The 23,080-nt window shown below is 63.0% G+C and overlaps 6 non-coding genes across 6 annotated transcripts; all 6 read left to right on the forward strand.

Annotated features, from left to right (window-relative positions):
- The first annotated feature begins 2,488 nt into the window (after nt 1–2,488).
- LOC142872516 (5S ribosomal RNA) lies at nt 2,489–2,607 on the forward strand. The gene has a single exon (XR_012920773.1). It is a non-coding gene; the product is annotated as a 5S ribosomal RNA (ribosomal RNA).
- A 3,786-nt stretch (nt 2,608–6,393) lies between these two features.
- LOC142872526 (5S ribosomal RNA) lies at nt 6,394–6,512 on the forward strand. The gene has a single exon (XR_012920783.1). It is a non-coding gene; the product is annotated as a 5S ribosomal RNA (ribosomal RNA).
- A 3,798-nt stretch (nt 6,513–10,310) lies between these two features.
- Nucleotides 10,311–10,429, forward strand: LOC142872527 (5S ribosomal RNA). The gene has a single exon (XR_012920784.1). It is a non-coding gene; the product is annotated as a 5S ribosomal RNA (ribosomal RNA).
- A 3,790-nt stretch (nt 10,430–14,219) lies between these two features.
- LOC142872528 (5S ribosomal RNA) lies at nt 14,220–14,338 on the forward strand. The gene has a single exon (XR_012920785.1). It is a non-coding gene; the product is annotated as a 5S ribosomal RNA (ribosomal RNA).
- A 3,782-nt stretch (nt 14,339–18,120) lies between these two features.
- On the forward strand, nt 18,121–18,239 carry LOC142872529 (5S ribosomal RNA). Its single transcript, XR_012920786.1, has one exon. It is a non-coding gene; the product is annotated as a 5S ribosomal RNA (ribosomal RNA).
- Nucleotides 18,240–22,026: 3,787 nt separating this feature from the next.
- On the forward strand, nt 22,027–22,145 carry LOC142872530 (5S ribosomal RNA). Its single transcript, XR_012920787.1, has one exon. It is a non-coding gene; the product is annotated as a 5S ribosomal RNA (ribosomal RNA).
- Nucleotides 22,146–23,080: the final 935 nt, after the last annotated feature.

Here is a 23,080-nt window from a genome sequence, read left to right on the forward strand (position 1 = left end):
CAGCCGAATGGCACTCCGTGGTGTCCACGCGCCACATTTTATTGATGCACTCCTGGATGGATGGGCACTCGGGTCGCTTCCACGTCTTTGCGATTGTGAATTGTGCCCTAACTGTAACCCTAACCCTTACCCAGCCCGTCTCCTCTGCCCCTGCCTGACGCACTCCTCCCCGGCCAGGCCCGTCACTGTCCTGGGCCCCCGCCTGACCGGCTCCTCCCCGCCCGGCCGGTCACCGTCCTCTGCCCCTGCCTGACATGCTCCTTCCCGCCCGCCCGGCCTCTCACCGTCCTCGGCCCCTGCCTGACCGGCTCCTCCGTCGCCTGGGCCTTCCAAGGGCTTGGTGTGGACGCTGCTTCCAGGAAGCCCTCCAGAAACCCGGCAGCAGGGTGGCCGCAGCAGTCTCCAGCAGCCGTCCCTAAGTCGCGTGAGTGCGGGGGACGTGCCCCCGCTGTGCCGCGGGGGGGCCCAGCCTGGTGTCTTCCCTGAGGCCCTGGGGCTGCCGGCTGGGCTGCCGCTCCCCGCAAGGGGAGAGCCGCGGAGGTGGGGACCGCCTCCTGATGGGGACGTACACGCAGCTCTCCACGTCGGATTCCGGGGCTCTCTGTCCTGCCCGAAGGCCCAGCTGGCCTGCGGGTCCTTAGAGTGGCAAAAACATCCGAAAACTGAGATTGAGGGTCCGGTGGGTGTCTGCACTTTTGTGCTGGGCACCCCAGGGAGGCCCGGGGGCTGGCTGGACAACGTGGTCTGCTGGGCGGGGGGAGGGGGGTTGGAGGAGCAACTGATGCCCTTTGCACTTTGGGTAGCAAGAGTCTGAGGTGTCTCTGAGCCCTGTGCCCTGTGGGGGGGGGGCGGGGGGGAGGAGGAGGAGGAGGAGGAGGAGGAGGTGGGAAGGGCCGGGGCCTGCAGTCCTGTTCCCGGGGTGGCACGGCAAGTGGCTTCTTCCACAGGCTGCTTGGCCTGGGCTCCCTGCACCTGGGCCTTTGGAGGACCGGCCCTGTGCTTGCCAACACTTCCTGCAGGGACCCAGAGCTGGGAGGTGGCATCTCTCAGCCCTGGGTCGGGCAGAGCCCCAGCGGGCCATGCCCACAACCTCTCTCAGCACCGGTCCCCCAGAAGGCTCCTTTGGGACCAGGATTCTCTTGCGGTGACTCTTTAAGGTCTGGCCCCTGGATGGAGGGGCACCAGGAGTAGAGGAGCAGGAAGGGGAAGGGGGTGGCCATGCGAGGGGACACTTTGAGGCCAAGTCCCAGCTTCAGCCTGATCCTCCTGGGAACCCCGCTCTGAGACAAGGAGCCGGGCTTCGCATTCCCACAGCAGCCAGTCGTGGGCTGAGGACACCTGGGGCGTTGGGAACTCCCTGGCTTCTCCTTGGTTTAACATCTAGAGCTGCTTGTGAATCGCGCCGCCACACACACCCGAGCGCAGGTGTCTTCCGCACAGACTGCGGGCCTCGCTCTTCTGAATGCCGCTAGCTCGCCACCCACCCACGGGTGAACCTGGTCAGGGTGCTTTCTCTAAGGGGCAGACTCTTTTCCGGGCGGGCTACCGGTGTCTCTGTTTGCTCGTTTCTTTCTTCCATTTCGGGAAAGGCTTCCTTGCTGGGTGTGGAAATCTCCTATGCCTTCCCTCGCCTATTCTGTCAGCTTTAAAATTCTCTTTCAGTTGCCACCCTCACAGATGGATTAGGAAACTCTTTCCGGTGCACTCATTAGTGAAATGACCTCCAGGAAGCTGGAATCTAATATCTAATGGCCGATTTTTAGCGAGTCCACACGCCAGGGTGGTCGGGGTCCAATGCAGCCCCGGCCAGGCCCAGGCCCCTTGGACTGGGCCACCGGAGGACACGGAGGAGGGTCCCGGCCCCCACGAAGCGGTGCCGGCAGTTCTCCACGGGCTTGGGCGTTTTCCAGAGGTAGGAGATGGAGGGGACTGATTTCTTCAGCGCCCCCCAAACCACGCCACCCCACCCCACCCATGGGACACATCCCCAGAGAGAGACGCCCCATACACTGGCTGTGCCCCAGCCCTGGCCCGGGGGAATAGGCGGCAGCCCACCCACAGGGCGAGGGGGGGGGCGCAGCTGAAAGGGGTTGTGGGGGAGGGCGGCCCCTGGCTGGGGTCAAAGGGCGAGCGTCCCGCGCGTGCGCAGTCAGCGGCAGGCAGCGACGCGCTGGGGGTGGGCAGCGGGTAGGTGAAGGAGGCCGGGCGAGGAGACGAGGGGGGCTGGGAGGGCTCCACCTTGGCGAGTCCAGCCGTGGAGGCGCATCTTGTGTGAGTGTGAGTGAGTGTGAGTGTGTGTGTGTGTGTATAGAGAGACAGCCCCCCGCCCCGCCCCGCCCATCACCCCCGTCCCTGGGAGCCCGCGGGACCCGGCCGGCCGGAGAACTCAACCGGCCCGGCCCGGCGCGGGGCCTGGGGCGGGAGGCGGCGGCGGGGAAGCCCAGAGAGGCTCGGCTTCTTGAGCGGGGCAGGGGCGCCCTCCGCCGCCGTCTAGGGCCACACCACCCTGAACGCCCCCGATCTCGTCTGGTCTCGGAAGCTAAGCAGGGTCGGGCCTGGTTAGTACTTGGATGGGAGACCGCCTGGGAATACCAGGTGCCACAGGCTGCTGCTTTTTTTTTTTTTTTTTTTTTGCCTCTTGTTCTGTCCCCTTTCTGGGAGCGCGGCGGCGGCCCGGGGTGGGGGTCACCCCCACCCTCAGCGCCCGCGCGGTGCCTGGCGCCCCAGCCCGCACCGTGGGGCCTCCTCTTGTCCCAAGCCGCGACACCGCCGCCACGCGGCAGCATGCGTGGCATCTGGACTGTCAGGTCTCAGACCAAAGGTCTGCTCTGTGGGAACCGACACGCTGGAGGAAACCTTGAGAGTCTGAGAGGGGAGGGAGTTCCAGAAGAAGGCCAGGATGTCATTTTGAGGGAGTACGTGACCAGAACTCGTCCCGTTGCTTTTGGGGTTCTATGGGCTACACGCAGGAATCTTTGGTGGTGGCACCTGATGTTGGGGGATCCGGAGTCACACCCAGACCTGCTCCACAGGCCTCCTTTTACTTTTCTCTTCGGATTCATTATGTTTAAAAAGTGTCTCTTACCTCTAAGATTGCATTTTCTTTTCTCTCTCTTTTCAAGCAGATGATGGGAGTACAAGTATTCAGGTGACATGTGTTGCCCGTGCCCCCCTCCCCCCTGTGTTCTTTTTTTTTTTTTTTTTTTTTGAGACAGAGTCTCGTTTTGCTGCCCAGGCTAGAGTGAGTGCCATGGCGTCAGCCTAGCTCACAGCAACCTCAATCTCCGGGCTCAAGCAATCCTGCTGCCTCAGCCTCCCGAGTAGTTGGGACTACAGGCATGCACCACCACGCCCGGCTGTGTTTTTCTATATATATTAGTTGGCCAATTAATTTCTTTCTATTTTTAGTAGAGACGGGGTCTCGCTCTTGCTCAGGCTGGTTTCGAACTCCTGACCTGGAGCAATCCGCCCGCCTCGGCCTCCCAGAGAGCTAGGATTACAGGCGTGAGCCACCGCGCCCGGCCCCCCCCTGTGTTCTTATTCATATACCTCTCATGTTGTTCCAGCGTATTGTGGGGGTACCAATGTTAAGGTCGGGTGCCTTGCCCTCTCCAAGCCTCCCCCCTCGGGTCAGAGCTTCAAGTGCGCCCATCCCCCAGTCGGTGCGCACCCACCCCATGCCTAATGGATGTGTATGCCCCTCCCCTCCCCCCACCCGCCCGACACCCACCCGATGAAGGTGATTCCTCTCCGTCCACTTAGGTGTCCACCCGTTCGTACCAATTTGCTGGTGAGCGCGCTCACGTGGTGCTCGTGTGTCCATTCTTGGGATACTTGGCTTACTGGAACGGGTTCCAGCTCTGGCCAGGAGAACACGAGAGGCGCCCTCTCACCGCTGCTCCTCACAGCCGAATGGCACTCCGTGGTGTCCACGCGCCACATTTTATTGATGCACTCCTGGATGGATGGGCACTCGGGTCGCTTCCACGTCTTTGCGATTGTGAATTGTGCCCTAACTGTAACCCTAACCCTTACCCAGCCCGTCTCCTCTGCCCCTGCCTGACGCACTCCTCCCCGGCCAGGCCCGTCACTGTCCTGGGCCCCCGCCTGACCGGCTCCTCCCCGCCCGGCCGGTCACCGTCCTCTGCCCCTGCCTGACATGCTCCTTCCCGCCCGCCCGGCCTCTCACCGTCCTCGGCCCCTGCCTGACCGGCTCCTCCGTCGCCTGGGCCTTCCAAGGGCTTGGTGTGGACGCTGCTTCCAGGAAGCCCTCCAGAAACCCGGCAGCAGGGTGGCCGCAGCAGTCTCCAGCAGCCGTCCCTAAGTCGCGTGAGTGCGGGGGACGTGCCCCCGCTGTGCCGCGGGGGGGCCCAGCCTGGTGTCTTCCCTGAGGCCCTGGGGCTGCCGGCTGGGCTGCCGCTCCCCGCAAGGGGAGAGCCGCGGAGGTGGGGACCGCCTCCTGATGGGGACGTACACGCAGCTCTCCACGTCGGATTCCGGGGCTCTCTGTCCTGCCCGAAGGCCCAGCTGGCCTGCGGGTCCTTAGAGTGGCAAAAACATCCGAAAACTGAGATTGAGGGTCCGGTGGGTGTCTGCACTTTTGTGCTGGGCACCCCAGGGAGGCCCGGGGGCTGGCTGGACAACGTGGTCTGCTGGGCGGGGGGAGGGGGGTTGGAGGAGCAACTGATGCCCTTTGCACTTTGGGTAGCAAGAGTCTGAGGTGTCTCTGAGCCCTGTGCCCTGTGGGGGGGGGGCGGGGGGGAGGAGGAGGAGGAGGAGGAGGAGGAGGTGGGAAGGGCCGGGGCCTGCAGTCCTGTTCCCGGGGTGGCACGGCAAGTGGCTTCTTCCACAGGCTGCTTGGCCTGGGCTCCCTGCACCTGGGCCTTTGGAGGACCGGCCCTGTGCTTGCCAACACTTCCTGCAGGGACCCAGAGCTGGGAGGTGGCATCTCTCAGCCCTGGGTCGGGCAGAGCCCCAGCGGGCCATGCCCACAACCTCTCTCAGCACCGGTCCCCCAGAAGGCTCCTTTGGGACCAGGATTCTCTTGCGGTGACTCTTTAAGGTCTGGCCCCTGGATGGAGGGGCACCAGGAGTAGAGGAGCAGGAAGGGGAAGGGGGTGGCCATGCGAGGGGACACTTTGAGGCCAAGTCCCAGCTTCAGCCTGATCCTCCTGGGAACCCCGCTCTGAGACAAGGAGCCGGGCTTCGCATTCCCACAGCAGCCAGTCGTGGGCTGAGGACACCTGGGGCGTTGGGAACTCCCTGGCTTCTCCTTGGTTTAACATCTAGAGCTGCTTGTGAATCGCGCCGCCACACACACCCGAGCGCAGGTGTCTTCCGCACAGACTGCGGGCCTCGCTCTTCTGAATGCCGCTAGCTCGCCACCCACCCACGGGTGAACCTGGTCAGGGTGCTTTCTCTAAGGGGCAGACTCTTTTCCGGGCGGGCTACCGGTGTCTCTGTTTGCTCGTTTCTTTCTTCCATTTCGGGAAAGGCTTCCTTGCTGGGTGTGGAAATCTCCTATGCCTTCCCTCGCCTATTCTGTCAGCTTTAAAATTCTCTTTCAGTTGCCACCCTCACAGATGGATTAGGAAACTCTTTCCGGTGCACTCATTAGTGAAATGACCTCCAGGAAGCTGGAATCCAATATCTAATGGCCGATTTTTAGCGAGTCCACACGCCAGGGTGGTCGGGGTCCAATGCAGCCCCGGCCAGGCCCAGGCCCCTTGGACTGGGCCACCGGAGGACACGGAGGAGGGTCCCGGCCCCCACGAAGCGGTGCCGGCAGTTCTCCACGGGCTTGGGCGTTTTCCAGAGGTAGGAGATGGAGGGGACTGATTTCTTCAGCGCCCCCCAAACCACGCCACCCCACCCCACCCATGGGACACATCCCCAGAGAGAGACGCCCCATACACTGGCTGTGCCCCAGCCCTGGCCCGGGGGAATAGGCGGCAGCCCACCCACAGGGCGAGGGGGGGGGCGCAGCTGAAAGGGGTTGTGGGGGAGGGCGGCCCCTGGCTGGGGTCAAAGGGCGAGCGTCCCGCGCGTGCGCAGTCAGCGGCAGGCAGCGACGCGCTGGGGGTGGGCAGCGGGTAGGTGAAGGAGGCCGGGCGAGGAGACGAGGGGGGCTGGGAGGGCTCCACCTTGGCGAGTCCAGCCGTGGAGGCGCATCTTGTGTGAGTGTGAGTGAGTGTGAGTGTGTGTGTGTGTGTATAGAGAGACAGCCCCCCGCCCCGCCCCGCCCATCACCCCCGTCCCTGGGAGCCCGCGGGACCCGGCCGGCCGGAGAACTCAACCGGCCCGGCCCGGCGCGGGGCCTGGGGCGGGAGGCGGCGGCGGGGAAGCCCAGAGAGGCTCGGCTTCTTGAGCGGGGCAGGGGCGCCCTCCGCCGCCGTCTAGGGCCACACCACCCTGAACGCCCCCGATCTCGTCTGGTCTCGGAAGCTAAGCAGGGTCGGGCCTGGTTAGTACTTGGATGGGAGACCGCCTGGGAATACCGGGTGCCACAGGCTGCTGCTTTTTTTTTTTTTTTTTTTTTGCCTCTTGTTCTGTCCCCTTTCTGGGAGCGCGGCGGCGGCCCGGGGTGGGGGTCACCCCCACCCTCAGCGCCCGCGCGGTGCCTGGCGCCCCAGCCCGCACCGTGGGGCCTCCTCTTGTCCCAAGCCGCGACACCGCCGCCACGCGGCAGCATGCGTGGCATCTGGACTGTCAGGTCTCAGACCAAAGGTCTGCTCTGTGGGAACCGACACGCTGGAGGAAACCTTGAGAGTCTGAGAGGGGAGGGAGTTCCAGAAGAAGGCCAGGATGTCATTTTGAGGGAGTACGTGACCAGAACTCGTCCCGTTGCTTTTGGGGTTCTATGGGCTACACGCAGGAATCTTTGGTGGTGGCACCTGATGTTGGGGGATCCGGAGTCACACCCAGACCTGCTCCACAGGCCTCCTTTTACTTTTCTCTTCGGATTCATTATTTTTAAAAAGTGTCTCTTACCTCTAGGATTGCATTTTCTTTTCTCTCTCTCTTCAAGCAGATGATGGGAGTACAAGTATTCAGGTGACATGTGTTGCCCATGACCCCCTCCCGCCTGTGTTCTTTTTTTTTTTTTTTTTTTTGAGACAGAGTCTCGTTTTGCTGCCCAGGCTAGAGTGAGTGCCATGGCGTCAGCCCAGCTCACAGCAACCTCAATCTCCGGGCTCAAGCAATCCTACTGCCTCAGCCTCCCGAGTAGTTGGGACTACAGGCATGCACCACCACGCCCGGCTGTGTTTTTCTATATATATTAGTTGGCCAATTAATTTCTCTCTATTTTTAGTGGAGACGGGGTCTCGCTCTTGCTCAGGCTGGTTTCGAACTCCTGACCTGGAGCAATCCGCCCGCCTCGGCCTCCCAGAGAGCTAGGATTACAGGCGTGAGCCACCGCGCCCGGCCCCCCCTGTGTTCTTATTCATATACCTCTCATGTTGTTCCAGCGTATTGTGGGGGTACCAATGTTAAGGTCGGGTGCCTTGCCCTCTCCAAGCCTCCCCCCCTCGGGTCAGAGCTTCAAGTGCGCCCATCCCCCAGTCGGTGCGCACCCAACCCATGCCTAATGGATGTGTATGCCCCTCCCCTCCCCCCACCCGCCCGACACCCACCCGATGAAGGTGATTCCTCTCTGTCCACTTAGGCGTCCATCCGTTCGTACCAATTTGCTGGTGAGCGCGCTCACGTGGTGCTCGTGTGTCCATTCTTGGGCTACCTGGCTTACTGGAACGGGTTCCAGCTCTGGCCAGGAGAACACGAGAGGCGCCCCCTCACCGCTGCTCCTCACAGCCGAATGGCACTCCGTGGTGTCCACGCGCCACATTTTATTGATGCACTCCTGGATGGATGGGCACTCGGGTCGCTTCCACGTCTTTGCGATTGTGAATTGTGCCCTAACTGTCACCCTAACCCTTACCCAGCCCGTCTCCTCTGCCCCTGCCTGACGCACTCCTCCCCGGCCAGGCCCGTCACTGTCCTGGGCCCCCGCCTGACCGGCTCCTCCCCGCCCGGCCGGTCACCGTCCTCTGCCCCTGCCTGACATGCTCCTTCCCGCCCGCCCGGCCTCTCACCGTCCTCGGCCCCTGCCTGACCGGCTCCTCCGTCGCCTGGGCCTTCCAAGGGCTTGGTGTGGACGCTGCTTCCAGGAAGCCCTCCAGAAACCCGGCAGCAGGGTGGCCGCAGCAGTCTCCAGCAGCCGTCCCTAAGTCGCGTGAGTGCGGGGGACGTGCCCCCGCTGTGCCGCGGGGGGGCCCAGCCTGGTGTCTTCCCTGAGGCCCTGGGGCTGCCGGCTGGGCTGCCGCTCCCCGCAAGGGGAGAGCCGCGGAGGTGGGGACCGCCTCCTGATGGGGACGTACACGCAGCTCTCCACGTCGGATTCCGGGGCTCTCTGTCCTGCCCGAAGGCCCAGCTGGCCTGCGGGTCCTTAGAGTGGCAAAAACATCCGAAAACTGAGATTGAGGGTCCGGTGGGTGTCTGCACTTTTGTGCTGGGCACCCCAGGGAGGCCCGGGGGCTGGCTGGACAACGTGGTCTGCTGGGCGGGGGGAGGGGGGTTGGAGGAGCAACTGATGCCCTTTGCACTTTGGGTAGCAAGAGTCTGAGGTGTCTCTGAGCCCTGTGCCCTGTGGGGGGGGGGCGGGGGGGAGGAGGAGGAGGAGGAGGAGGAGGAGGAGGAGGAGGAGGTGGGAAGGGCCGGGGCCTGCAGTCCTGTTCCCGGGGTGGCACGGCAAGTGGCTTCTTCCACAGGCTGCTTGGCCTGGGCTCCCTGCACCTGGGCCTTTGGAGGACCGGCCCTGTGCTTGCCAACACTTCCTGCAGGGACCCAGAGCTGGGAGGTGGCATCTCTCAGCCCTGGGTCGGGCAGAGCCCCAGCGGGCCATGCCCACAACCTCTCTCAGCACCGGTCCCCCAGAAGGCTCCTTTGGGACCAGGATTCTCTTGCGGTGACTCTTTAAGGTCTGGCCCCTGGATGGAGGGGCACCAGGAGTAGAGGAGCAGGAAGGGGAAGGGGGTGGCCATGCGAGGGGACACTTTGAGGCCAAGTCCCAGCTTCAGCCTGATCCTCCTGGGAACCCCGCTCTGAGACAAGGAGCCGGGCTTCGCATTCCCACAGCAGCCAGTCGTGGGCTGAGGACACCTGGGGCGTTGGGAACTCCCTGGCTTCTCCTTGGTTTAACATCTAGAGCTGCTTGTGAATCGCGCCGCCACACACACCCGAGCGCAGGTGTCTTCCGCACAGACTGCGGGCCTCGCTCTTCTGAATGCCGCTAGCTCGCCACCCACCCACGGGTGAACCTGGTCAGGGTGCTTTCTCTAAGGGGCAGACTCTTTTCCGGGCGGGCTACCGGTGTCTCTGTTTGCTCGTTTCTTTCTTCCATTTCGGGAAAGGCTTCCTTGCTGGGTGTGGAAATCTCCTATGCCTTCCCTCGCCTATTCTGTCAGCTTTAAAATTCTCTTTCAGTTGCCACCCTCACAGATGGATTAGGAAACTCTTTCCGGTGCACTCATTAGTGAAATGACCTCCAGGAAGCTGGAATCCAATATCTAATGGCCGATTTTTAGCGAGTCCACACGCCAGGGTGGTCGGGGTCCAATGCAGCCCCGGCCAGGCCCAGGCCCCTTGGACTGGGCCACCGGAGGACACGGAGGAGGGTCCCGGCCCCCACGAAGCGGTGCCGGCAGTTCTCCACGGGCTTGGGCGTTTTCCAGAGGTAGGAGATGGAGGGGACTGATTTCTTCAGCGCCCCCCAAACCACGCCACCCCACCCCACCCATGGGACACATCCCCAGAGAGAGACGCCCCATACACTGGCTGTGCCCCAGCCCTGGCCCGGGGGAATAGGCGGCAGCCCACCCACAGGGCGAGGGGGGGGGGCGCAGCTGAAAGGGGTTGTGGGGGAGGGCGGCCCCTGGCTGGGGTCAAAGGGCGAGCGTCCCGCGCGTGCGCAGTCAGCGGCAGGCAGCGACGCGCTGGGGGTGGGCAGCGGGTAGGTGAAGGAGGCCGGGCGAGGAGACGAGGGGGGCTGGGAGGGCTCCACCTTGGCGAGTCCAGCCGTGGAGGCGCATCTTGTGTGAGTGTGAGTGAGTGTGAGTGTGTGTGTGTGTGTATAGAGAGACAGCCCCCCGCCCCGCCCCGCCCATCACCCCCGTCCCTGGGAGCCCGCGGGACCCGGCCGGCCGGAGAACTCAACCGGCCCGGCCCGGCGCGGGGCCTGGGGCGGGAGGCGGCGGCGGGGAAGCCCAGAGAGGCTCGGCTTCTTGAGCGGGGCAGGGGCGCCCTCCGCCGCCGTCTAGGGCCACACCACCCTGAACGCCCCCGATCTCGTCTGGTCTCGGAAGCTAAGCAGGGTCGGGCCTGGTTAGTACTTGGATGGGAGACCGCCTGGGAATACCGGGTGCCACAGGCTGCTGCTTTTTTTTTTTTTTTTTTTTTGCCTCTTGTTCTGTCCCCTTTCTGGGAGCGCGGCGGCGGCCCGGGGTGGGGGTCACCCCCACCCTCAGCGCCCGCGCGGTGCCTGGCGCCCCAGCCCGCACCGTGGGGCCTCCTCTTGTCCCAAGCCGCGACACCGCCGCCACGCGGCAGCATGCGTGGCATCTGGACTGTCAGGTCTCAGACCAAAGGTCTGCTCTGTGGGAACCGACACGCTGGAGGAAACCTTGAGAGTCTGAGAGGGGAGGGAGTTCCAGAAGAAGGCCAGGATGTCATTTTGAGGGAGTACGTGACCAGAACTCGTCCCGTTGCTTTTGGGGTTCTATGGGCTACACGCAGGAATCTTTGGTGGTGGCACCTGATGTTGGGGGATCCGGAGTCACACCCAGACCTGCTCCACAGGCCTCCTTTTACTTTTCTCTTCGGATTCATTATGTTTAAAAAGTGTCTCTTACCTCTAAGATTGCATTTTCTTTTCTCTCTCTTTTCAAGCAGATGATGGGAGTACAAGTATTCAGGTGACATGTGTTGCCCGTGCCCCCCTCCCCCCTGTGTTCTTTTTTTTTTTTTTTTTTTTTGAGACAGAGTCTCGTTTTGCTGCCCAGGCTAGAGTGAGTGCCATGGCGTCAGCCTAGCTCACAGCAACCTCAATCTCCGGGCTCAAGCAATCCTGCTGCCTCAGCCTCCCGAGTAGTTGGGACTACAGGCATGCACCACCACGCCCGGCTGTGTTTTTCTATATATATTAGTTGGCCAATTAATTTCTTTCTATTTTTAGTAGAGACGGGGTCTCGCTCTTGCTCAGGCTGGTTTCGAACTCCTGACCTGGAGCAATCCGCCCGCCTCGGCCTCCCAGAGAGCTAGGATTACAGGCGTGAGCCACCGCGCCCGGCCCCCCCCTGTGTTCTTATTCATATACCTCTCATGTTGTTCCAGCGTATTGTGGGGGTACCAATGTTAAGGTCGGGTGCCTTGCCCTCTCCAAGCCTCCCCCCTCGGGTCAGAGCTTCAAGTGCGCCCATCCCCCAGTCGGTGCCCACCCACCCCATGCCTAATGGATGTGTATGCCCCTCCCCTCCCCCCACCCGCCCGACACCCACCCGATGAAGGTGATTCCTCTCCGTCCACTTAGGTGTCCATCCGTTCGTACCAATTTGCTGGTGAGCGCGCTCACGTGGTGCTCGTGTGTCCATTCTTGGGATACTTGGCTTACTGGAACGGGTTCCAGCTCTGGCCAGGAGAACACGAGAGGCGCCCTCTCACCGCTGCTCCTCACAGCCGAATGGCACTCCGTGGTGTCCACGCGCCACATTTTATTGATGCACTCCTGGATGGATGGGCACTCGGGTCGCTTCCACGTCTTTGCGATTGTGAATTGTGCCCTAACTGTAACCCTAACCCTTACCCAGCCCGTCTCCTCTGCCCCTGCCTGACGCACTCCTCCCCGGCCAGGCCCGTCACTGTCCTGGGCCCCCGCCTGACCGGCTCCTCCCCGCCCGGCCGGTCACCGTCCTCTGCCCCTGCCTGACATGCTCCTTCCCGCCCGCCCGGCCTCTCACCGTCCTCGGCCCCTGCCTGACCGGCTCCTCCGTCGCCTGGGCCTTCCAAGGGCTTGGTGTGGACGCTGCTTCCAGGAAGCCCTCCAGAAACCCGGCAGCAGGGTGGCCGCAGCAGTCTCCAGCAGCCGTCCCTAAGTCGCGTGAGTGCGGGGGACGTGCCCCCGCTGTGCCGCGGGGGGGCCCAGCCTGGTGTCTTCCCTGAGGCCCTGGGGCTGCCGGCTGGGCTGCCGCTCCCCGCAAGGGGAGAGCCGCGGAGGTGGGGACCGCCTCCTGATGGGGACGTACACGCAGCTCTCCACGTCGGATTCCGGGGCTCTCTGTCCTGCCCGAAGGCCCAGCTGGCCTGCGGGTCCTTAGAGTGGCAAAAACATCCGAAAACTGAGATTGAGGGTCCGGTGGGTGTCTGCACTTTTGTGCTGGGCACCCCAGGGAGGCCCGGGGGCTGGCTGGACAACGTGGTCTGCTGGGCGGGGGGAGGGGGGTTGGAGGAGCAACTGATGCCCTTTGCACTTTGGGTAGCAAGAGTCTGAGGTGTCTCTGAGCCCTGTGCCCTGTGGGGGGGGGGCGGGGGGGAGGAGGAGGAGGAGGAGGAGGAGGAGGAGGTGGGAAGGGCCGGGGCCTGCAGTCCTGTTCCCGGGGTGGCACGGCAAGTGGCTTCTTCCACAGGCTGCTTGGCCTGGGCTCCCTGCACCTGGGCCTTTGGAGGACCGGCCCTGTGCTTGCCAACACTTCCTGCAGGGACCCAGAGCTGGGAGGTGGCATCTCTCAGCCCTGGGTCGGGCAGAGCCCCAGCGGGCCATGCCCACAACCTCTCTCAGCACCGGTCCCCCAGAAGGCTCCTTTGGGACCAGGATTCTCTTGCGGTGACTCTTTAAGGTCTGGCCCCTGGATGGAGGGGCACCAGGAGTAGAGGAGCAGGAAGGGGAAGGGGGTGGCCATGCGAGGGGACACTTTGAGGCCAAGTCCCAGCTTCAGCCTGATCCTCCTGGGAACCCCGCTCTGAGACAAGGAGCCGGGCTTCGCATTCCCACAGCAGCCAGTCGTGGGCTGAGGACACCTGGGGCGTTGGGAACTCCCTGGCTTCTCCTTGGTTTAACATCTAGAGCTGCTTGTGAATCGCGCCGCCACACACACCCGAGCGCAGGTGTCTTCCGCACAGACTGCGGGCCTCGCTCTTCTGAATGCCGCTAGCTCGCCACCCACCCACGGGTGAACCTGGTCAGGGTGCTTTCTCTAAGGGGCAGACTCTTTTCCGGGCGGGCTACCGGTGTCTCTGTTTGCTCGTTTCTTTCTTCCATTTCGGGAAAGGCTTCCTTGCTGGGTGTGGAAATCTCCTATGCCTTCCCTCGCCTATTCTGTCAGCTTTAAAATTCTCTTTCAGTTGCCACCCTCACAGATGGATTAGGAAACTCTTTCCGGTGCACTCATTAGTGAAATGACCTCCAGGAAGCTGGAATCCAATATCTAATGGCCGATTTTTAGCGAGTCCACACGCCAGGGTGGTCGGGGTCCAATGCAGCCCCGGCCAGGCCCAGGCCCCTTGGACTGGGCCACCGGAGGACACGGAGGAGGGTCCCGGCCCCCACGAAGCGGTGCCGGCAGTTCTCCACGGGCTTGGGCGTTTTCCAGAGGTAGGAGATGGAGGGGACTGATTTCTTCAGCGCCCCCCAAACCACGCCACCCCACCCCACCCATGGGACACATCCCCAGAGAGAGACGCCCCATACACTGGCTGTGCCCCAGCCCTGGCCCGGGGGAATAGGCGGCAGCCCACCCACAGGGCGAGGGGGGGGGGCGCAGCTGAAAGGGGTTGTGGGGGAGGGCGGCCCCTGGCTGGGGTCAAAGGGCGAGCGTCCCGCGCGTGCGCAGTCAGCGGCAGGCAGCGACGCGCTGGGGGTGGGCAGCGGGTAGGTGAAGGAGGCCGGGCGAGGAGACGAGGGGGGCTGGGAGGGCTCCACCTTGGCGAGTCCAGCCGTGGAGGCGCATCTTGTGTGAGTGTGAGTGAGTGTGAGTGTGTGTGTGTGTGTATAGAGAGACAGCCCCCCGCCCCGCCCCGCCCATCACCCCCGTCCCTGGGAGCCCGCGGGACCCGGCCGGCCGGAGAACTCAACCGGCCCGGCCCGGCGCGGGGCCTGGGGCGGGAGGCGGCGGCGGGGAAGCCCAGAGAGGCTCGGCTTCTTGAGCGGGGCAGGGGCGCCCTCCGCCGCCGTCTAGGGCCACACCACCCTGAACGCCCCCGATCTCGTCTGGTCTCGGAAGCTAAGCAGGGTCGGGCCTGGTTAGTACTTGGATGGGAGACCGCCTGGGAATACCGGGTGCCACAGGCTGCTGCTTTTTTTTTTTTTTTTTTTTGCCTCTTGTTCTGTCCCCTTTCTGGGAGCGCGGCGGCGGCCCGGGGTGGGGGTCACCCCCACCCTCAGCGCCCGCGCGGTGCCTGGCGCCCCAGCCCGCACCGTGGGGCCTCCTCTTGTCCCAAGCCGCGACACCGCCGCCACGCGGCAGCATGCGTGGCATCTGGACTGTCAGGTCTCAGACCAAAGGTCTGCTCTGTGGGAACCGACACGCTGGAGGAAACCTTGAGAGTCTGAGAGGGGAGGGAGTTCCAGAAGAAGGCCAGGATGTCATTTTGAGGGAGTACGTGACCAGAACTCGTCCCGTTGCTTTTGGGGTTCTATGGGCTACACGCAGGAATCTTTGGTGGTGGCACCTGATGTTGGGGGATCCGGAGTCACACCCAGACCTGCTCCACAGGCCTCCTTTTACTTTTCTCTTCGGATTCATTATGTTTAAAAAGTGTCTCTTACCTCTAAGATTGCATTTTCTTTTCTCTCTCTTTTCAAGCAGATGATGGGAGTACAAGTATTCAGGTGACATGTGTTGCCCGTGCCCCCCTCCCCCCTGTGTTCTTTTTTTTTTTTTTTTTTTTTGAGACAGAGTCTCGTTTTGCTGCCCAGGCTAGAGTGAGTGCCATGGCGTCAGCCTAGCTCACAGCAACCTCAATCTCCGGGCTCAAGCAATCCTGCTGCCTCAGCCTCCCGAGTAGTTGGGACTACAGGCATGCACCACCACGCCCGGCTGTGTTTTTCTATATATATTAGTTGGCCAATTAATTTCTTTCTATTTTTAGTAGAGACGGGGTCTCGCTCTTGCTCAGGCTGGTTTCGAACTCCTGACCTGGAGCAATCCGCCCGCCTCGGCCTCCCAGAGAGCTAGGATTACAGGCGTGAGCCACCGCGCCCGGCCCCCCCCTGTGTTCTTATTCATATACCTCTCATGTTGTTCCAGCGTATTGTGGGGGTACCAATGTTAAGGTCGGGTGCCTTGCCCTCTCCAAGCCTCCCCCCTCGGGTCAGAGCTTCAAGTGCGCCCATCCCCCAGTCGGTGCGCACCCACCCCATGCCTAATGGATGTGTATGCCCCTCCCCTCCCCCCACCCGCCCGACACCCACCCGATGAAGGTGATTCCTCTCCGTCCACTTAGGTGTCCATCCGTTCGTACCAATTTGCTGGTGAGCGCGCTCACGTGGTGCTCGTGTGTCCATTCTTGGGATACTTGGCTTACTGGAACGGGTTCCAGCTCTGGCCAGGAGAACACGAGAGGCGCCCTCTCACCGCTGCTCCTCACAGCCGAATGGCACTCCGTGGTGTCCACGCGCCACATTTTATTGATGCACTCCTGGATGGATGGGCACTCGGGTCGCTTCCACGTCTTTGCGATTGTGAATTGTGCCCTAACTGTCACCCTAACCCTTACCCAGCCCCCGTCTCCTCTGCCCCTGCCTGACGCACTCCTCCCCGGCCAGGCCCGTCACTGTCCTGGGCCCCCGCCTGACCGGCTCCTCCCCGCCCGGCCTGTCACCGTCCTCTGCCCCTGCCTGACATGCTCCTTCCCGCCCGCCCGGCCTCTCACCGTCCTCGGCCCCTGCCTGACCGGCTCCTCCGTCGCCTGGGCCTTCCAAGGGCTTGGTGTGGACGCTGCTTCCAGGAAGCCCTCCAGAAACCCGGCAGCAGGGTGGCCGCAGCAGTCTCCAGCAGCCGTCCCTAAGTCGCGTGAGTGCGGGGGACGTGCCCCCGCTGTGCCGCGGGGGGGCCCAGCCTGGTGTCTTCCCTGAGGCCCTGGGGCTGCCGGCTGGGCTGCCGCTCCCCGCAAGGGGAGAGCCGCGGAGGTGGGGACCGCCTCCTGATGGGGACGTACACGCAGCTCTCCACGTCGGATTCCGGGGCTCTCTGTCCTGCCCGAAGGCCCAGCTGGCCTGCGGGTCCTTAGAGTGGCAAAAACATCCGAAAACTGAGATTGAGGGTCCGGTGGGTGTCTGCACTTTTGTGCTGGGCACCCCAGGGAGGCCCGGGGGCTGGCTGGACAACGTGGTCTGCTGGGCGGGGGGAGGGGGGTTGGAGGAGCAACTGATGCCCTTTGCACTTTGGGTAGCAAGAGTCTGAGGTGTCTCTGAGCCCTGTGCCCTGTGGGGGGGGGGCGGGGGGGAGGAGGAGGAGGAGGAGGAGGTGGGAAGGGCCGGGGCCTGCAGTCCTGTTCCCGGGGTGGCACGGCAAGTGGCTTCTTCCACAGGCTGCTTGGCCTGGGCTCCCTGCACCTGGGCCTTTGGAGGACCGGCCCTGTGCTTGCCAACACTTCCTGCAGGGACCCAGAGCTGGGAGGTGGCATCTCTCAGCCCTGGGTCGGGCAGAGCCCCAGCGGGCCATGCCCACAACCTCTCTCAGCACCGGTCCCCCAGAAGGCTCCTTTGGGACCAGGATTCTCTTGCGGTGACTCTTTAAGGTCTGGCCCCTGGATGGAGGGGCACCAGGAGTAGAGGAGCAGGAAGGGGAAGGGGGTGGCCATGCGAGGGGACACTTTGAGGCCAAGTCCCAGCTTCAGCCTGATCCTCCTGGGAACCCCGCTCTGAGACAAGGAGCCGGGCTTCGCATTCCCACAGCAGCCAGTCGTGGGCTGAGGACACCTGGGGCGTTGGGAACTCCCTGGCTTCTCCTTGGTTTAACATCTAGAGCTGCTTGTGAATCGCGCCGCCACACACACCCGAGCGCAGGTGTCTTCCGCACAGACTGCGGGCCTCGCTCTTCTGAATGCCGCTAGCTCGCCACCCACCCACGGGTGAACCTGGTCAGGGTGCTTTCTCTAAGGGGCAGACTCTTTTCCGGGCGGGCTACCGGTGTCTCTGTTTGCTCGTTTCTTTCTTCCATTTCGGGAAAGGCTTCCTTGCTGGGTGTGGAAATCTCCTATGCCTTCCCTCGCCTATTCTGTCAGCTTTAAAATTCTCTTTCAGTTGCCACCCTCACAGATGGATTAGGAAACTCTTTCCGGTGCACTCATTAGTGAAATGACCTCCAGGAAGCTGGAATCTAATATCTAATGGCCGATTTTTAGCGAGTCCACACGCCAGGGTGGTCGGGGTCCAATGCAGCCCCGGCCAGGCCCAGGCCCCTTGGACTGGGCCACCGGAGGACACGGAGGAGGGTCCTGGCCCCCACGAAGCGGTGCCGGCAGTTCTCCACGGGCTTGGGCGTTTTCCAGAGGTAGGAGATGGAGGGGACTGATTTCTTCAGCGCCCCCCAAACCACGCCACCCCACCCCACCCATGGGACACATCCCCAGAGAGAGACGCCCCATACACTGGCTGTGCCCCAGCCCTGGCCCGGGGGAATAGGCGGCAGCCCACCCACAGGGCGAGGGGGGGGGGCGCAGCTGAAAGGGGTTGTGGGGGAGGGCGGCCCCTGGCTGGGGTCAAAGGGCGAGCGTCCCGCGCGTGCGCAGTCAGCGGCAGGCAGCGACGCGCTGGGGGTGGGCAGCGGGTAGGTGAAGGAGGCCGGGCGAGGAGACGAGGGGGGCTGGGAGGGCTCCACCTTGGCGAGTCCAGCCGTGGAGGCGCATCTTGTGTGAGTGTGAGTGAGTGTGAGTGTGTGTGTGTGTGTATAGAGAGACAGCCCCCCGCCCCGCCCCGCCCATCACCCCCGTCCCTGGGAGCCCGCGGGACCCGGCCGGCCGGAGAACTCAACCGGCCCGGCCCGGCGCGGGGCCTGGGGCGGGAGGCGGCGGCGGGGAAGCCCAGAGAGGCTCGGCTTCTTGAGCGGGGCAGGGGCGCCCTCCGCCGCCGTCTAGGGCCACACCACCCTGAACGCCCCCGATCTCGTCTGGTCTCGGAAGCTAAGCAGGGTCGGGCCTGGTTAGTACTTGGATGGGAGACCGCCTGGGAATACCGGGTGCCACAGGCTGCTGCTTTTTTTTTTTTTTTTTTTTTGCCTCTTGTTCTGTCCCCTTTCTGGGAGCGCGGCGGCGGCCCGGGGTGGGGGTCACCCCCACCCTCAGCGCCCGCGCGGTGCCTGGCGCCCCAGCCCGCACCGTGGGGCCTCCTCTTGTCCCAAGCCGCGACACCGCCGCCACGCGGCAGCATGCGTGGCATCTGGACTGTCAGGTCTCAGACCAAAGGTCTGCTCTGTGGGAACCGACACGCTGGAGGAAACCTTGAGAGTCTGAGAGGGGAGGGAGTTCCAGAAGAAGGCCAGGATGTCATTTTGAGGGAGTACGTGACCAGAACTCGTCCCGTTGCTTTTGGGGTTCTATGGGCTACACGCAGGAATCTTTGGTGGTGGCACCTGATGTTGGGGGATCCGGAGTCACACCCAGACCTGCTCCACAGGCCTCCTTTTACTTTTCTCTTCGGATTCATTATGTTTAAAAAGTGTCTCTTACCTCTAAGATTGCATTTTCTTTTCTCTCTCTTTTCAAGCAGATGATGGGAGTACAAGTATTCAGGTGACATGTGTTGCCCGTGCCCCCCTCCCCCCTGTGTTCTTTTTTTTTTTTTTTTTTTTTGAGACAGAGTCTCGTTTTGCTGCCCAGGCTAGAGTGAGTGCCATGGCGTCAGCCTAGCTCACAGCAACCTCAATCTCCGGGCTCAAGCAATCCTGCTGCCTCAGCCTCCCGAGTAGTTGGGACTACAGGCATGCACCACCACGCCCGGCTGTGTTTTTCTATATATATTAGTTGGCCAATTAATTTCTTTCTATTTTTAGTAGAGACGGGGTCTCGCTCTTGCTCAGGCTGGTTTCGAACTCCTGACCTGGAGCAATCCGCCCGCCTCGGCCTCCCAGAGAGCTAGGATTACAGGCGTGAGCCACCGCGCCCGGCCCCCCCCTGTGTTCTTATTCATATACCTCTCATGTTGTTCCAGCGTATTGTGGGGGTACCAATGTTAAGGTCGGGTGCCTTGCCCTCTCCAAGCCTCCCCCCTCGGGTCAGAGCTTCAAGTGCGCCCATCCCCCAGTCGGTGCGCACCCACCCCATGCCTAATGGATGTGTATGCCCCTCCCCTCCCCCCACCCGCCCGACACCCACCCGATGAAGGTGATTCCTCTCCGTCCACTTAGGTGTCCACCCGTTCGTACCAATTTGCTGGTGAGCGCGCTCACGTGGTGCTCGTGTGTCCATTCTTGGGATACTTGGCTTACTGGAACGGGTTCCAGCTCTGGCCAGGAGAACACGAGAGGCGCCCTCTCACCGCTGCTCCTCACAGCCGAATGGCACTCCGTGGTGTCCACGCGCCACATTTTATTGATGCACTCCTGGATGGATGGGCACTCGGGTCGCTTCCACGTCTTTGCGATTGTGAATTGTGCCCTAACTGTAACCCTAACCCTTACCCAGCCCGTCTCCTCTGCCCCTGCCTGACGCACTCCTCCCCGGCCAGGCCCGTCACTGTCCTGGGCCCCCGCCTGACCGGCTCCTCCCCGCCCGGCCGGTCACCGTCCTCTGCCCCTGCCTGACATGCTCCTTCCCGCCCGCCCGGCCTCTCACCGTCCTCGGCCCCTGCCTGACCGGCTCCTCCGTCGCCTGGGCCTTCCAAGGGCTTGGTGTGGACGCTGCTTCCAGGAAGCCCTCCAGAAACCCGGCAGCAGGGTGGCCGCAGCAGTCTCCAGCAGCCGTCCCTAAGTCGCGTGAGTGCGGGGGACGTGCCCCCGCTGTGCCGCGGGGGGGCCCAGCCTGGTGTCTTCCCTGAGGCCCTGGGGCTGCCGGCTGGGCTGCCGCTCCCCGCAAGGGGAGAGCCGCGGAGGTGGGGACCGCCTCCTGATGGGGACGTACACGCAGCTCTCCACGTCGGATTCCGGGGCTCTCTGTCCTGCCCGAAGGCCCAGCTGGCCTGCGGGTCCTTAGAGTGGCAAAAACATCCGAAAACTGAGATTGAGGGTCCGGTGGGTGTCTGCACTTTTGTGCTGGGCACCCCAGGGAGGCCCGGGGGCTGGCTGGACAACGTGGTCTGCTGGGCGGGGGGAGGGGGGTTGGAGGAGCAACTGATGCCCTTTGCACTTTGGGTAGCAAGAGTCTGAGGTGTCTCTGAGCCCTGTGCCCTGTGGGGGGGGGGCGGGGGGGAGGAGGAGGAGGAGGAGGAGGAGGAGGTGGGAAGGGCCGGGGCCTGCAGTCCTGTTCCCGGGGTGGCACGGCAAGTGGCTTCTTCCACAGGCTGCTTGGCCTGGGCTCCCTGCACCTGGGCCTTTGGAGGACCGGCCCTGTGCTTGCCAACACTTCCTGCAGGGACCCAGAGCTGGGAGGTGGCATCTCTCAGCCCTGGGTCGGGCAGAGCCCCAGCGGGCCATGCCCACAACCTCTCTCAGCACCGGTCCCCCAGAAGGCTCCTTTGGGACCAGGATTCTCTTGCGGTGACTCTTTAAGGTCTGGCCCCTGGATGGAGGGGCACCAGGAGTAGAGGAGCAGGAAGGGGAAGGGGGTGGCCATGCGAGGGGACACTTTGAGGCCAAGTCCCAGCTTCAGCCTGATCCTCCTGGGAACCCCGCTCTGAGACAAGGAGCCGGGCTTCGCATTCCCACAGCAGCCAGTCGTGGGCTGAGGACACCTGGGGCGTTGGGAACTCCCTGGCTTCTCCTTGGTTTAACATCTAGAGCTGCTTGTGAATCGCGCCGCCACACACACCCGAGCGCAGGTGTCTTCCGCACAGACTGCGGGCCTCGCTCTTCTGAATGCCGCTAGCTCGCCACCCACCCACGGGTGAACCTGGTCAGGGTGCTTTCTCTAAGGGGCAGACTCTTTTCCGGGCGGGCTACCGGTGTCTCTGTTTGCTCGTTTCTTTCTTCCATTTCGGGAAAGGCTTCCTTGCTGGGTGTGGAAATCTCCTATGCCTTCCCTCGCCTATTCTGTCAGCTTTAAAATTCTCTTTCAGTTGCCACCCTCACAGATGGATTAGGAAACTCTTTCCGGTGCACTCATTAGTGAAATGACCTCCAGGAAGCTGGAATCCAATATCTAATGGCCGATTTTTAGCCAGTCCACACGCCAGGGTGGTCGGGGTCCAATGCAGCCCCGGCCAGGCCCAGGCCCCTTGGACTGGGCCACCGGAGGACACGGAGGAGGGTCCCGGCCCCCACGAAGCGGTGCCGGCAGTTCTCCACGGGCTTGGGCGTTTTCCAGAGGTAGGAGATGGAGGGGACTGATTTCTTCAGCGCCCCCCAAACCACGCCACCCCACCCCACCCATGGGACACATCCCCAGAGAGAGACGCCCCATACACTGGCTGTGCCCCAGCCCTGGCCCGGGGGAATAGGCGGCAGCCCACCCACAGGGCGGGGGGGGGGGGCGCAGCTGAAAGGGGTTGTGGGGGAGGGCGGCCCCTGGCTGGGGTCAAAGGGCGAGCGTCCCGCGCGTGCGCAGTCAGCGGCAGGCAGCGACGCGCTGGGGGTGGGCAGCGGGTAGGTGAAGGAGGCCGGGCGAGGAGACGAGGGGGGCTGGGAGGGCTCCACCTTGGCGAGTCCAGCCGTGGAGGCGCATCTTGTGTGAGTGTGAGTGAGTGTGAGTGTGTGTGTGTGTGTATAGAGAGACAGCCCCCCGCCCCGCCCCGCCCATCACCCCCGTCCCTGGGAGCCCGCGGGACCCGGCCGGCCGGAGAACTCAACCGGCCCGGCCCGGCGCGGGGCCTGGGGCGGGAGGCGGCGGCGGGGAAGCCCAGAGAGGCTCGGCTTCTTGAGCGGGGCAGGGGCGCCCTCCGCCGCCGTCTAGGGCCACACCACCCTGAACGCCCCCGATCTCGTCTGGTCTCGGAAGCTAAGCAGGGTCGGGCCTGGTTAGTACTTGGATGGGAGACCGCCTGGGAATACCGGGTGCCACAGGCTGCTGCTTTTTTTTTTTTTTTTTTTTGCCTCTTGTTCTGTCCCCTTTCTGGGAGCGCGGCGGCGGCCCGGGGTGGGGGTCACCCCCACCCTCAGCGCCCGCGCGGTGCCTGGCGCCCCAGCCCGCACCGTGGGGCCTCCTCTTGTCCCAAGCCGCGACACCGCCGCCACGCGGCAGCATGCGTGGCATCTGGACTGTCAGGTCTCAGACCAAAGGTCTGCTCTGTGGGAACCGACACGCTGGAGGAAACCTTGAGAGTCTGAGAGGGGAGGGAGTTCCAGAAGAAGGCCAGGATGTCATTTTGAGGGAGTACGTGACCAGAACTCGTCCCGTTGCTTTTGGGGTTCTATGGGCTACACGCAGGAATCTTTGGTGGTGGCACCTGATGTTGGGGGATCCGGAGTCACACCCAGACCTGCTCCACAGGCCTCCTTTTACTTTTCTCTTCGGATTCATTATGTTTAAAAAGTGTCTCTTACCTCTAAGATTGCATTTTCTTTTCTCTCTCTTTTCAAGCAGATGATGGGAGTACAAGTATTCAGGTGACATGTGTTGCCCGTGCCCCCCTCCCCCCTGTGTTCTTTTTTTTTTTTTTTTTTTTTGAGACAGAGTCTCGTTTTGCTGCCCAGGCTAGAGTGAGTGCCATGGCGTCAGCCTAGCTCACAGCAACCTCAATCTCCGGGCTCAAGCAATCCTGCTGCCTCAGCCTCCCGAGTAGTTGGGACTACAGGCATGCACCACCACGCCCGGCTGTGTTTTTCTATATATATTAGTTGGCCAATTAATTTCTTTCTATTTTTAGTAGAGACGGGGTCTCGCTCTTGCTCAGGCTGGTTTCGAACTCCTGACCTGGAGCAATCCGCCCGCCTCGGCCTCCCAGAGAGCTAGGATTACAGGCGTGAGCCACCGCGCCCGGCCCCCCCCTGTGTTCTTATTC

This window comes from Microcebus murinus, chromosome 8 (genome assembly GCF_040939455.1).
Source record: "Microcebus murinus isolate Inina chromosome 8, M.murinus_Inina_mat1.0, whole genome shotgun sequence".
NCBI lineage: Eukaryota > Metazoa > Chordata > Mammalia > Primates > Cheirogaleidae > Microcebus > Microcebus murinus.